The sequence below is a fragment of the Tauraco erythrolophus genome, chromosome 9, assembly GCF_009769465.1.
Source record: "Tauraco erythrolophus isolate bTauEry1 chromosome 9, bTauEry1.pri, whole genome shotgun sequence".
NCBI classification, from domain to species: domain Eukaryota; kingdom Metazoa; phylum Chordata; class Aves; order Musophagiformes; family Musophagidae; genus Tauraco; species Tauraco erythrolophus.
In genome coordinates, this window is record NC_141473.1 from 32,870,053 (window position 1) to 32,884,323 (window position 14,271).

Sequence of the window (14,271 nt, forward strand, 5' to 3'; positions counted from 1 at the left end):
TTGCTTACAAGAAGGCTACTCCCTTTTTACACTTTCAGGCAAACCAAATGTAAGCCAGTCATTTCATTTTTTAATTGCTCACATGTTACTCACACATGGATAAGTTCCCTCAAGAGAATCCACTGAGCTTTAGGTCTAAAACACACAAGATACAGGACTCAGATTTAGCCTCAAGCTCTTTCCCTTAGTGGTTGTCAAAATAAGGTATAAAGGAATTCCTCCTGAAATTGACGGTGTTTCAGAGAAAGTTAAGATGTTTCACAGTACAGAGAGAAGCTAACCTTGGAAAATTCCCTTGTTTCAGGATAAGAGAGGCCAGTTTCCCTTCCTTTTAGAAACTTTGACTATCTAAAAGGAGATTAGGTCATGTTCAATTGTGCAAATTATTTTAACAGATTGTCTTCGCAGCAGGAGGGATCTTCTTGTTTTTAAAATAAATTCTTAACAGCTTCAATTGTGGCCACCTACAGACCAGATTTCATGCAAAATCAAGAGTCTCTATTTGAAAGGGGAAAAAAGGGAAATGAGAAAAGAGAGCTCTGAAGAGAAATAACTAAGTCAGTAACTAACTGTAAGATGTAGGGATCAAAACATGCTATAACTTTACAAGGGAAAAAAAAAACAAAACCAAAAAAAAGGGCTGATAAAAGGAAAGTGAATTACTTGTTTGCTCCTTTCAAATATACAGAAAATATATTTTCTAAAAAGTCTACCTGCTGCTGGGACTCCCTGCAGTACAAGGAGTCTTCCTAAATCTAACTACAGTTTTAAAGGAATTAGAGATGTTCCCACATACAAAGTGAGGACGCAGACCTTTTTTTTCTCTTTCCAAAGCAGAAACAAACGTTGGTATTTCTGAAAATGTGTGGAATATAAGGCAGCTGAGCTAAACACTCAGACAAACCTACAGTGAAATTTTAGGCACTGATCCTACATGTTACGCTCTTCTGCCTAAATCTTGTGACTCCTACCAAAGTCAGGGGTTGTTGTACACATACCTCAACTTTTCTAAGACTGAGGCCTGACTGAAACACAAATCTCCGTCTGCTGCATGTGCGACTTCAGCATTTTAGCTCAGTCTTTCAAAGGGAACATCCAAATCAACACAAAAATTTAGGTCTGGTAATGTAATTAAAACCTGGATTAAACTACTTCAAAGAAATCGATTATCTTTCAGCTAGATCTATGAGGGCAAGCACTGGCAGCTGGGATAATTTGAAACATGGGCTAGAAACCAATAGAAAAAGGTGAGACTTCTTTTGGTGGTTGAGTGGATTTAGATTGGGTCAAAACTCTCTCAACCGTATACGTATATGTAGCCTGCCCTTTGTTGTCTTCTAGCTTTTAGGAACGCACACAACACAAGCTCTGGAAGTTTACAGGCAAATGTGGTGCAGGAGGCAGCCCAAATCTCTTTGACTCACCAGCTCCTTAAATTAGGTGAGCCTCAAAGAAAGCACACAAGGATATGACAAGAGTACTCCATACTTGAGCTGTCACTGCCATCCAGTTTGAATGCAGTGATCAAGGACCTTCAAACAAATGAAGATGTCTTTCGGTGAAAGGAACAAAGAGATTAAAGGTATTTTGATAAACAGAAAAAACAAAGCTATCGCATACAAAATTACTTCAGTGTGGAAGATGAGTTTGGGGATTTTTTCCTAGTTTGATCTGGTTTTCATCTAAACAAGCTAATGGCACTACCTTTATCTGTACATTGTTAGGAAGAAGCCCTCTTTAAAGTCTTCTATGACATGTCAACTTAAGAAGCGTATAGTTACATGAAAAATCTTGCAAGTAATTTGTATTTTAGGTGACCAACTGAATCCTCACTCTTTGAAACAGTAAACAGGAAAAATACTAGCGTTGACTTTACTGTGTTGTTTATTTTAAAAAATGAGTTGAAAGGCACAGAGAAACAGCCCACATGAAACACGAGTGGCATAACGACAAACAAATTAAGATATGAGCCAGAAGAGTACCAGATGACAGTAAAAAAGTTAGATAACCCTGTACAGCACATTCAACCAAAGGGAGAAAGTAGTTTGATGAAGGAAAAAAGGAGAAAAGAGGAGAAAAAGTGATCATAATATATCAATCATTTGTAATCCGAGTGCCTACGTGAAGAAATGTAAAGTTGGCCATATTTTCAGGAACAGGTTTGCTAAGCAAAGTGGAAGGCATTTTGGATGCTTTCATTAAAAAAAAAAAATCAGATTTTTTTCTAATACATTGGAGTTCAAAGTATCACATTTCTTCATCTTTCCTTTTCCTATCACCTCTACATAGTCCCCTGTGCTTTGCAACATCACCTCTGCTTTGTGCCTTTCATGCAGCAATATCACAAATGGCTTTAAAAAAAGGGAAAAAAAAAAACATCACTTTCCCAGAGTAGCTTCCTGCTGGAAGATGTACTTCTGGGTATAGATAGAGATCAGCTGTGGGTACTCAGCACACTGAATCCTGCAACCAGTTCCACAATACAGCAGAACAGGGAGTCACCACTATTTCCATCCACATGAAATAAACACACTGAGTTTTGATCACGACCACATTCCATTTCACTCACATTTGAACAAATCAATACAAGAACTACCAACAGATCACTACATATGAAAGAGACTGGTTTTGATCATCAAGAATAGGTCCCCGAGAACCTGACTGATACATTAAATCACGCACTTACTTGTTTCCTGAGTCCAGACCTGGAAATCAAAGGTCCAGATTTACAAACACCTTTGGACGTCACAGTATTGAGCAGGCACAGTGGCCACCTTCTCACCAAGCAAGGAGTACAGGCGAGCACTGAGTCAGCTACCTGGGACATGCGTGCTACGTTCAAGGAGAACTAAATGTATGATATCCCAGAAAAACCCTAGATAGGCTGGTTTCCTATGAGGACAGGTGTCTGTATGTAATTGCCCCCAAAGAGTTGCCTCCAGGCTCTTCCCCTGACTGTCATGATCTCAGAATTGAACAACTGAAGACAGCTAATAAGCCGGGAGCTGCACAAAGCAGCCCGCTGAGCAGGGAGGCATCTCTCTGAGCTAGCAGGGAATCCTGAGGACGAATTTAGAATCTCATCCTCTCCAGAAATTAAATCTAGAGGAGTATACCTACCTTTGAGGAGTCTTGCCCCTGCTCCATCTCCTCAACTTCCCTTAACCACTTTCTTCAAAGCCAAGTAAAAACCTCTCCTTCCTTTCTTTCAAAAAGCATCACTGTTGTCACTTCCAGTATCTGAGTGTTTAAAGCAATCACAGAAAATATAGTGAAAGTGTAATTTACAGTCTCTGCTTTATAGGCTAACAGCTGTGTACCCAACCTTTTAACTATTCTAACAGAGACCACCCTTATCCTTAGAAGCAAGGCTGAGGGACTCTCGCTGCCCAGCATCACCCACCAGCAGGACTGGGACGCATGTCCTGTGATCCTCAGCCTTTGACATAAACTCTCTCAATATGGGCAGTTTAGTCTGCTGATCCCTTCACCTCAAATAAGACACTCAACCTGCAGGGACAGACTCAGTTGACTAAACTGTCCTGTATACTGAGACATAAAAGCTCGTCTAACATCTGCAGTTTTTGAAGCGGTGACTCAATGGGGAGAGAGGGAAATAGTAATGTCTTTTGAAGCCACACGAGCATCTACTCTACCAGATTTGAAAATTACTGTCTGGAAATGAACTGGATGCTCTACTTGGAGCTTTTTTTGTTTTTCCTCTGGAAAAAAAGTCAGCATGTTTTAAGACAGTGCTTTGTAAACTGTGCATAGAGCCAGCTGCAGTCTATGATATCAAGTTCTCTTCTGGATTGATTCTCCCAGAAAGGTTTCATCAGCTTACAAGCAGCTAGGTTGTAGTTTCATTTCCCCTTAGGATTCTGCTGTGTGTCAAAGTAAGAAATTGAGACTAAACAAGAAAATGTGGAGTAAAGTTTAAGTACCTCTACTGTGAAGGCTGTTAAATGAGAAACAGGCATTGTAGCCTACAAGTGTCAATTAGGTACTGGTTCCACTGGGAAATGACATTTTCACATTGTTTCTGCCTTCTGGTTTGCTGTTGACAGATCTGGGCTTACAAAAATTATCCTCTAGTTACATGTATCCCTGATGTCTGTCCTTCACAGGCCTGTCAGCACAGACGTTTCACAGCTAAACTTATTTGCCCCTATCATTTTAAATTAATCAAAAAATTCAAATGCTATAATAAACATATCTGATTGCCTCCTCACTTACTGCAAATCTGGAGTACTCAGGTGTCAAAATGGAGTAGTGATGTCAGAGATCTCTAGCTTTTTGGCATCCAAATGTTAAGTATTTCAGCAAGATCTGATCTGTGATTGACAGACAGGTGCAATGCAGTCCTGAAAGTCTCCCTTACAGATTGTAAATTGTGTTGCCTTTGTGGAAAAAAAAGAGTTGGAATGACTGGGAGGCAAAACATCCAGTGAATGCTTTATGAAATCTGGTGAATTCCAAAAACTGAACATAATTACACAGTCTTCCAAAAGTGCTGTCTAGGAGCTTGACTCTTTCTTAAGAGCATATCCTCTCCTATGTGGGGCACGTAATTGCAGTGGAGAATGCAATGGTCCTGCCTTTCAGCGATGAGAAGGCCAGTAGAGAGTTATCATCCCTGACAATACTCTGCTGAAAGAGCGGCTTTCGGGACTGGGAGATGCTCTGTTCCAAACCTCACAGAAGACAGACTGTTAAAAGGTTTTGAGCCCAGTGCAAAAGCCTTTGCAACAATAACAAATCAATCCATACAGAGACCTAGTTTATGAAAAACGGCTGATTGACTCCTGAATGGCTGAAAAGGTGTAACTGAAATTGAAATTTGGTCTTCTAATTCTATCCCCATATGCTATGGTAATTCCATCAGTCTCCTTTCACCACTTGCTCCTGGACTCCTTCAGCCTGAAATTTCTTTCTCCACTTAACCCCACACTTACATCTGAAATTAGGAAAGAAACCTGTTCTTGCAACATGTGGTGTCATGCCTTTGTGCTCCCTGAGGACCGAAAATACTCTCCCCTGCATCGTTGCCAGGATAATTGGAATGCATTGCCATCAACACAACAGTGGATGTTTCTGCTGCATCTGCATTCCACATGGACTGTGAATTTGACAAGTTCCCATAATAATGGAAAACATTTCTGACAACTTTCAGAGCTAATATATTCTGATCCCTACAGAGCAAATTTTGAAAAAGAAAAGTGTATCAATTTACAGCTCAGGATTGGTTAAGAAAGGCAGAGCTTTCCACAGAGAGGAATATAACGGTGAAGACGCAAAGGCAGAGAAAACTTATTTTTCACAACTTCCAAGCATACGTTGTGCCTAAAGCAAAGCTGGCATGTCCCCTTCGCAAATGGCATGAAATTGCAGGGAAACTTGGGAACACGTAGTTGACTTAGAGCCATCAAATACTTTGGCAGAGGGCCTATTCAGTTATCGACACAAATTAAAAGCTGAGAGTTTCCCTGCAACATCCCCCGCGCCCTACTAACACAGGGAGGACAGGTAAGCCTGACTGAAGTCCTATCTATAGCAGTAGCTGTTGGTAAACAGCAAAACACACATCAACTCAGAGCAGGCAAGTGGGCATGGACAGAATCAGAGAAAAGCCATAGAAACTCCCCACGCAGGAGGACTGAAATATGCAGATTTGGGGCTGTGCAAGGATGACAGAAAGAGCCCTCCAGTAAGGCAGGCTGACTTATGAGTTTCCCTTCTTGCTTTGCAGGGACCATTTCATCAGGGATTCTGAGTTAACTATCGCTGTGGTAGAAATGCACACACAGTTCTATAGTGGGCTTTTTCCTCCTAAGTGCTGCCACTGTGCAGAACACAATCAAAATAAACCTTGCAAGAAAATGGAAGTTTAATATACTGTGCAGCGTAAGATGGCAAGCAGCCTCTCTTTTATTCAGTCAGCCACCTACGCAGTTTTATTTGTTTAAAGCCTTCAGATAAGCAATTTTTATGCCACAAAACGAAGCTTCTGCACTTGTGGACAGCCAAACTGATGTCTTTGCAGCGTGGACAGACACTGATTGGCTAGGGAAAAATTTCCATGACTGACATTTTGATTTGGAGTTTGCTCCTTAGGTTAATCCAAAATAACTCCAAGGCATTTGATCTGCAGATGTAGCACTCTGTCCGTGTTTTTTGGGAACAGGAGCTACTGACATTTCTGGGTCTGGTTTGGCCTAACCCTGCTCAAACTAATTCTCAGTCTGGCAATGAAAGCAGTTTCTGCTTTTTGTCTTATTTCATTATATTTGAAGTTATGTCAAAGGTGTCTACAGACAGAAAGGGGCTTTATAATATGGGATTCAAAAGCAACTGAATACTTTCCGATAACACTGTTTACCGAGCTAAATGGTCAAGCACAGCTTATTCATATGTTCATACATTGGAACCAGATGTTTACATTGTTAGGTTTAAACTTGGCAGCAGGTCGTGATAAATACGATACACGGCTATTCTACAGGTTTTCTCTAATGTTTCAGGCCGCCTATTGCAACAAAAATCTACAAGAGTCTATTCAGCTAGAAAAGAAGAGAGATTGTTATCCAGAAAGTGGTATAAAAACATAATATTGAAGTTCAAATTTTAAGCTATGAATGCATATGAGTTCAAACAACAGACCTTCCCAAGGTCATCTTTCTCCAGGAGAACATTTCTTTCCCTTGAACTGACCATTCATCAAGCATGAAGAATTCTCATTAAAAATATGGAAGTCCATGTATAGTTTTAAGTGTGTGCAGGAGTCACTATCACCATTATAGCAGCTCACATTCCTCAGTTGTGCATGGTTTAGTGCTTTGATAGACTTAAATGTCACTAAGCTACAAAGTGGTTTTGCGAAATTGCCTCAGCACCCACCAGTTGTGGTTTTGTTTCAATCGTACACTCGTCATCTGAATGAGCAGATGGAAATAAAAAAAAAAGGTACTTCGAGTAACAAATTATGTCCTATTAGTGTGCTTAGACAAGACATAAAACATTAGAAACAATTCAAAGGTACTCACCATATGCTGCAAACAATCTACAAATTTTGACCTTGAATCAGCACAAGCAGTTCAAATACTCTATTTAAAAATTAATCAAGCTGGCAGTCTTAGAAATTTTAGCCCTCATATGAGCTATTGATTTTGGTTTTGCATAACAATTGTCAGCAGTTCATAAATTTTTACTTAAAAGGAGAAAATGGATAAGGCAGGAAGAATTTACTGAATTTTAGCCACCTTCTCTCCTCCGAATAAAACCCAACATGTTTTCTAGAATATCATACCTCCTCCTGTTTGTTGCTGCTAAGGTTGTCATTTTTCACTTAGGCAGGCAGACAAGGAGGGAGCATATGGCCTATTTTGCTATGATGAAAACCTTGCAATTACAGCAAAGAATTCCCATCAGAAATCTGTGAAAGCAGCACCACAATGCTTGCATTTGAGTGCTACTCCTGGTTGCTCACCTCTCTTCCTTCCTTACAGGCCTCTGCTCACAAACCAGAGGGGTTATTGCTTTCCTATTCTATTCAATAAAAGGTTGGCTTTTTAGGTCAGCTCTTACAAACTATATATTTTGCACGGCATGAAAATAACAGATGAACACACCTACTAATATGATTAAGCTTATCAGTTTCTACCTGCACCTTTGCAAGGCACAGACGTTAAGGCAAGCCACACTTTGTTGTTCTGATTATTCCTGAGCTGCACATAGTGCACAGAGCCATAACATTATCTTTCCTTTAAAATCCTCCAGAGGCTTGTAAAGTCTGCTGAAACCCTTGCCAATCTGAATTCAATACACTGCCTCTACCTTACAGGCTTGCCAGACTCATTAGCAAGTTTTTAACTCACCTTATTGTGGCTGTTCTATGGGATATAAGCAACTTCATATCGCTAGTAATGTCCTCTAAGTGGCCTGATGCTACCTTTGCTTTCCATATCGATTCTGCTGACTCTGCAACATTGATTTTTTTTTTTTTCTTTTTCATATTTCTGTTGTGATGGGGAAGCCACTGCATTTGCATTAGCTCCTTTGTTGTGCCCCAGGTTTGTCTGTGGAGAAAGGCTGCCAGTTGAGTTACTGAGGTGAATAAAAAGGGTCCAGAGAGAGCAACTGATATAGCTGGCCAGTGTATAGCACAGAAAGGGGAACTCAAATACGCATAATGTAAATATGCATATATATATATATATACACATAAACAAAATACTTATCGGTAAAAAAGAGATAGCATTATTCCTTTTCATGTAAAAAATTTCTTGCTTTATGAAAGAAAGATTGTACATGGAGCACATTCAGGCATGGTCGCAGCCTCTGGTGGCCCATACCTAACGGAGAACATTCAAGCTGTTCTAGTCTATGCCAAGGCCAGAACAAAGTCAGTCTCAAATCAGGGACCCGTAAGTCCCTCTTCAGTCTTTTATTTGTACCCAGTGAATACTGCGGGCATCTGCGAATCTTGCCCAGAAAACCTTGAAAAAGTTTCCTCCAGTTTTGAAAGTAGCCAAATAGGATTGTCATTGATAAAATGCTTCTGAAAAATGCCCAACCTGTTCTGATGTGTCCCTTCTTACCATTTTCAAGCTTTTTCCAACAGTGTACACTGTCCGTGCAGAGACATGGCAGTGTGAAAGTTTCATTGCCTCTCTATCCAGCTTTTAAAAACAGATTATTGTCCCATTGTCTTTTACAGAGACTAGGTGTATGTTCTTGTACACATCATGAAAATTCCTAGGATGTACTAAATAGCAAAGTGCAGCCTGAGCTCTAGGGAATGCAGTCACTGGGCCTTGTGCTCTCCTGCAGCACAGCCCTTCTGTGAATCTATTTGCTACTTTTCAAAAGCTTACAAGTCTGGTACTGCAGCCATTGAACCTTTTGAGCACCCTGAAACAACTACAAAATCTTACCAATTGTTTTAGAGGTTGCAGCAAAAAATTCAATAGTCTTGATTTGTTCCGAGAAAGCTTCAGCTCTAACAAAACTCCCACTGACCGCAAAGAGAAAAGCAATATTCAGCCCTCGCTTCCCTCAGAGCATGGTCCTGGTACATCACCAGGACCTATGTAACTATATTTTAAAATATCTCAAAAAACACATGAAGAGACAATTAAACTTGTGTTAAACACAATGGAAAATTTCCTCCCGTTTAAAAGAGCTTCTTTACTTTTGTGTCTTAATGGCCGGTACAAAGCTTGAAAACACGATTAGCAGGCTATAAGGAAAAAATAGGAAGGCCTTCGAAATTCTAAGCTGTTGTTTTAAAATAGCAATGGCCATATCTTACTGATTCATAAACACATAATGCATTCTGGAAATGGTAAGGATTTGTTCTAGGGCCCTTTCTGCCCTGGTGTCTCTGGACAGTCAATTTTCCACCTTTAACTATCACAACATGCAATTTGATGCTGTGTTTCCAGGTTCAACCTAATCAGTCTACGCAGCAGTATGCTCTAAGAGCAGACCTGCAAACGCCTTTCCGTACGTGCTATGCTATCATTCTTCATCCCAGAAACAATGCCAGAAACGTATTACCGTTTCATCACCACCAGTCATGTCTCTAGGTGCTCCTACTACTTCTGCCACTGAAGTTGCAGCTTTGTGAAAGGATGTCATTTGTAACATCAAAGAACTGCAGAATTCACATCACTGTTGCCAGATGTTGGAATGAAATTGCATAGCAAAAAGCATGCGAGCAAGCCTGGGAAAGTCAGGCATGCACTCTGAACGCTGTCATAATTTCTCAAAGCTGCACTGTACACTTAGGATTGTAAATAGGCAGTTGTGGGGTTTTTTTCTAGCCAAGGAGGCAAAAGGTCTGTGCTAAAAATATTCCACAAAAATTTTCAAGACTTGTTTTGCAAACAGAATAAAACCTTATATAGTGATATCAAGTTACTTTTCCATATTATGTAAAAACATACAATAGATATAAAATACACAGCAGCTAATCTCAAATATATTCTTATTTATCTCAGCTAGTCTTTACATATTCTGTTCCTGCAACACTGACCAGTGTGTGAAACACAGAGGTTACTTGAAACGAATACTGTTAATTTAAAATGACATTAACAAGCTATTAAAGCAGAAAGGTAAGTATACAGTGGCTTAAAACACGTCAGCCAAGGAAGACAAGCATCAGACTACAAACATTTGCTGAAACAGAGGCTCTGCTGGTGAGAGACATTTAGTTCTGAAGTGACAAGATTTATACAGTCACCCTTCTCTAACCTGAACTCCTTGCAGTTTAGGTGCATACCACGCCTTTTTGAGCCCCTGCACTGTCACCAGCGTACACAGAGTCAGCACCTTCTGTGTCAGCTAGATTAACCCTAAACGCCAAAACCCCAAGGAGGGCTGTCTGCGTAGATGCCAATTCTGACAAAAAGGAGCTGGCTGGGAGAGGCTGAATGCCAGATGAGGCCAACACCTCTCCTTTTACATTAGGACTTCAATGCTTCTGCCTGTTGCAATGGTTCTCTTCTTTATTTCCTTCCCACTCCTGTCTTTATCTGATCAACATACTTGGGCAGATGAGGCCTGATTATAACGGTTTTTCAAAGATAAAATGTCAAGAATATTCAAGAAGATCTTGCTTCCATTGGAATATGCTTTAGGAAATAAAAAAAAAATGCAGAGAAAATTCTTTCAGCAAAAGGTTTCAATTACAATTATCAGAACACGTTCTTTCGGTAAGTTCCGGGGCTTGTGTCCACTACTCAACTAATGGTAAGTAGAACAAAGGAGCTGGATACCCAGGTATTTTGAAATAGCCTCTAGCACTTTTCTGCATCTTTGAAAATGTTGCAATTACCTCTTTGTCAATAATCTTTCGCTTTTATTCGCTCTTGCTGATCCTCTGGAAGGACTGAGGGGGAAGATTACTATCAAGGATAAGATCATTCTTGCTATTTTTTACAGATACCTGCACATTTGAGTTAGTAGCACATCTTTAAATATTTGAAACCTATCCTGTTGATTTGCTTTGGAGAGTAGAGGGCAAAACCCTACCTCCGGTGCTGAGCTTAGTTTTTTATTTTAAATAAACTAACAGTGTCCTTTTCTTCTACCTCCCCGTCGTTTCTTCTTAATATTTAAAGGGAAAAGCAAATTCCCCTTGAGCAACTAAATGTGAAGTAGTAAAAAGAATCTATGTTGTTCCATTATTAATCTAAATTGAAGGGGTATATATTAAAGTTTACAGCACAGTAGAAATAAAAATTATTTAGATACAGAAATTCACATAGTAGAAGTGTCTGAAGATTACTTTCTTCTTTTGAATTTTGTGAAGCAAATTACACTGTGATACTTGGACAAATTCCAACCTCCAAAGAGAATAAAGACAGAAAGAAAATATATTTTTGAAATGTCTCTGAAAATTTGCAAATGATGATTTATTATGACCTTTGTACTAAAAAAATAGGGGGAAATGTATTACAGAAGACATGGCACTTTGTATGTGTGCTCTTTGAATAAGCAAAGGCAGGCCTTTTGTTATACACCAATTGATTTTAAATACAGATTTCACACAACACAAGCACTTAGGATATTTCTCATTTTTAGAAATTAATATAGGAAGCAGGGAGATGGATTTAGAAGTGAACACAACACATATTTGTAAAATAATTGCAGTTTATTGACCAAAAGCATTAAAGGCACTGCAGACAACAGCATTACTTGGCAGTCCTCATCGGGTTATTGATTCACTTTTCTCTCTCAAAAGCGCAGTTGCTCAGGCTTTGTTCAGTGCACTGAACACAAGGCAGAAGACACCTTTTCATTGCCACTGTTCCAGTTGTTATTAGACATCACTCTCCTGTGCTACTTTTGGCAGGAAAATATTGGTGTAAGATGCCTGGACAGACACTAACACTTTCAACTCAGAGGTGTGTTTGCTATTAGCACAAACTACATCTCTGCTTGAACAAATAGTGGAGTCTCCTCCAGATGCCTGCTTTGTCCTTGTACAGGCATCTTAATTGGCAAGAAGGGCTTGCAACAATCTGTGTATGCACTGGTGACATCTTGATGCTGCTTGTAAATAAAAAAATCCTGAAGTCTGAGCTTCCTGACGGAACACAATAAATCCACAGAATTCTTCTCACAAAGGAATGGATCCTAATGTGAAAAATCTGAGAGGTACTCAAAGTCAGATGAGGAGTGCATGCTTTGATAAAGCAGCCAGTGTTCTCAAAGGAATTCAGCGTGGCATGAAGGCCAGGCACGCAGAGGTCTAAATGTAGATCTGCTTATGGGCACCCAACTCAAACTCATCTGATTAAATTAACATTTGAATCAAAACACAGAGCTACAAGAGGTTTTAAGAATTAAGTTCCTATTATTGCGACAGAAAAGGGCCCTCTTGCCCTGCCCACATGAGCTACAACCACGACTGCACATGCTTCCAGGTCACAAAATGTGTGATGATGTGGCAATCACTGCAGGTCCTCTGCCCCATACCCTCTTCTGCCAGGCAGTGGCTGTTCCTGCTCAGTCTATTCACAATGCTCATTGCTTTGGAGTGACATCACAGTCACCTGAGATTCAAAGAAACCTCCTGGGAAGTGATTTTGTGGAAATGAAGCTTCTGCAACTTACCGAAGCTGTCTCAGAAACAGCTCACTGCTTTAGTCCAGCGATTCCTCTGCAGATGGCCACAGCTGCTGCAGCCCTTGGAGGAGGATTCAGTCTGTTGCTTCTTGTTCATCCTGACTCTGTTTGGCAGAGGAATTCCCAGAGAAGCACCACGCTTTGTAACTCTGTGCCATAACACAGAATGCGTTATCCACAATTAAAAGCATGATTACAGACACATCTTCAAATTATTTTCAGATATTCAATTGCAGATCAAGCAGCAAAAGCATGTAGGGTTTTGTTTCAGATTAATTATCAGGAATATAGTCAGACTTTGATATCATTTTCTGGACATATTATCCACAGCACACCTATTCTTCTGGAATAGAATTAACCACTTCATCACATCTCAGTGCGTACACTGAAAAAGAACAGTTGAGGGAACTCTGTGAAAGCAGCCATGTAACTAGCACAGGCCCCAGACCTACTTATGGTTGTCTTTTGACAACTTGATGTCTGGTTGAATTTCCTTCAATTCATTCTAAAAAGTTGCAGATAATGAAAACTCATTAATCACTGTGCTGTACAGTAACTTCAGAATGAAAAGCACTTGTTCCAAGTGGGGAGGCGTATTTATAAAGTAGACCATTTGCCACTCCGTCTGACACGTTTTGTTGATTGGGTCGGCATTCACCAGCAGAAAATTCTTATCAGAACTCAGACTTCAGTGCTACTGTCTGATCCAATCCCATCCCCAAACTAACTGCCATAGGAGATGATCCGCATCTAACTCCTCTGTTGCTAACCATCTTTTGATCTGGAAGAACTTCTTCAGTGGCTGTGACCAGATCGAAAAAAAAGCTCTCTGGTTAAAGTGCTTCCACTGACCACAAGGAAATCATTGCTATGGAAAGATAGTATCACAACAGAACTGACATAAAGTACTTCAGCTATCAAAGAGCTGACATAAAGTACTTCAGCTATCAAAGGTGAAAGAAAGAGAGGTCAGGCAATGGCAAAACCACCTGTTTTTGAATTAGGGAGAAAAGCGTCAGCTGAGAAGCAGGCTAAAAAAGCAGCTAAACCAAGTTACCTTGCTCTCCAAAGTCTAACAATACCAAAGAGAAGCGACCTTGGAACCACTAATTCATTAGAGCTCAAGGGAATCTGCCAAACAACTCAACCGTAAATTAAAAATGCATGTTTTTTTACCTACAGTGTTGGGGGGAAGGAGAGGGAGGGAGAAGAACAACAGGTTTCTTGTATGAAAAGCAAGAAAAGAGAACAGGGTTTTCAGTTCAAAACTAAGTGTATAGGAAATAAAAGTAACAAGGCAACGATACTAATTACATAGAATGGGCACTTAGGTCCTCATGTTAAAAGCTTACAGTCACTGCTTACATCCTGCCAGGTACAACTGGAAGCAAAATGTCTGTCTGATATTGGTACCAGGCAGTGGCACGGATTTTGAGAACCCCACTCTGCAACTTCCCTTACTGGCTCACTTTGAGGGAGGAGAAACACAAACTGAAGGACAGCATTATAATTCTTAGCAGACAACGGGTAAAAGGTGGTAAAACAAATAAAGACATCAGGTCTTCATGGTATATGTGCGGAATAAAAGAGGGTCTTTCAGCTCAGATCAAACAAAGAGCTGGGGAAGTCAGGACTTAAACA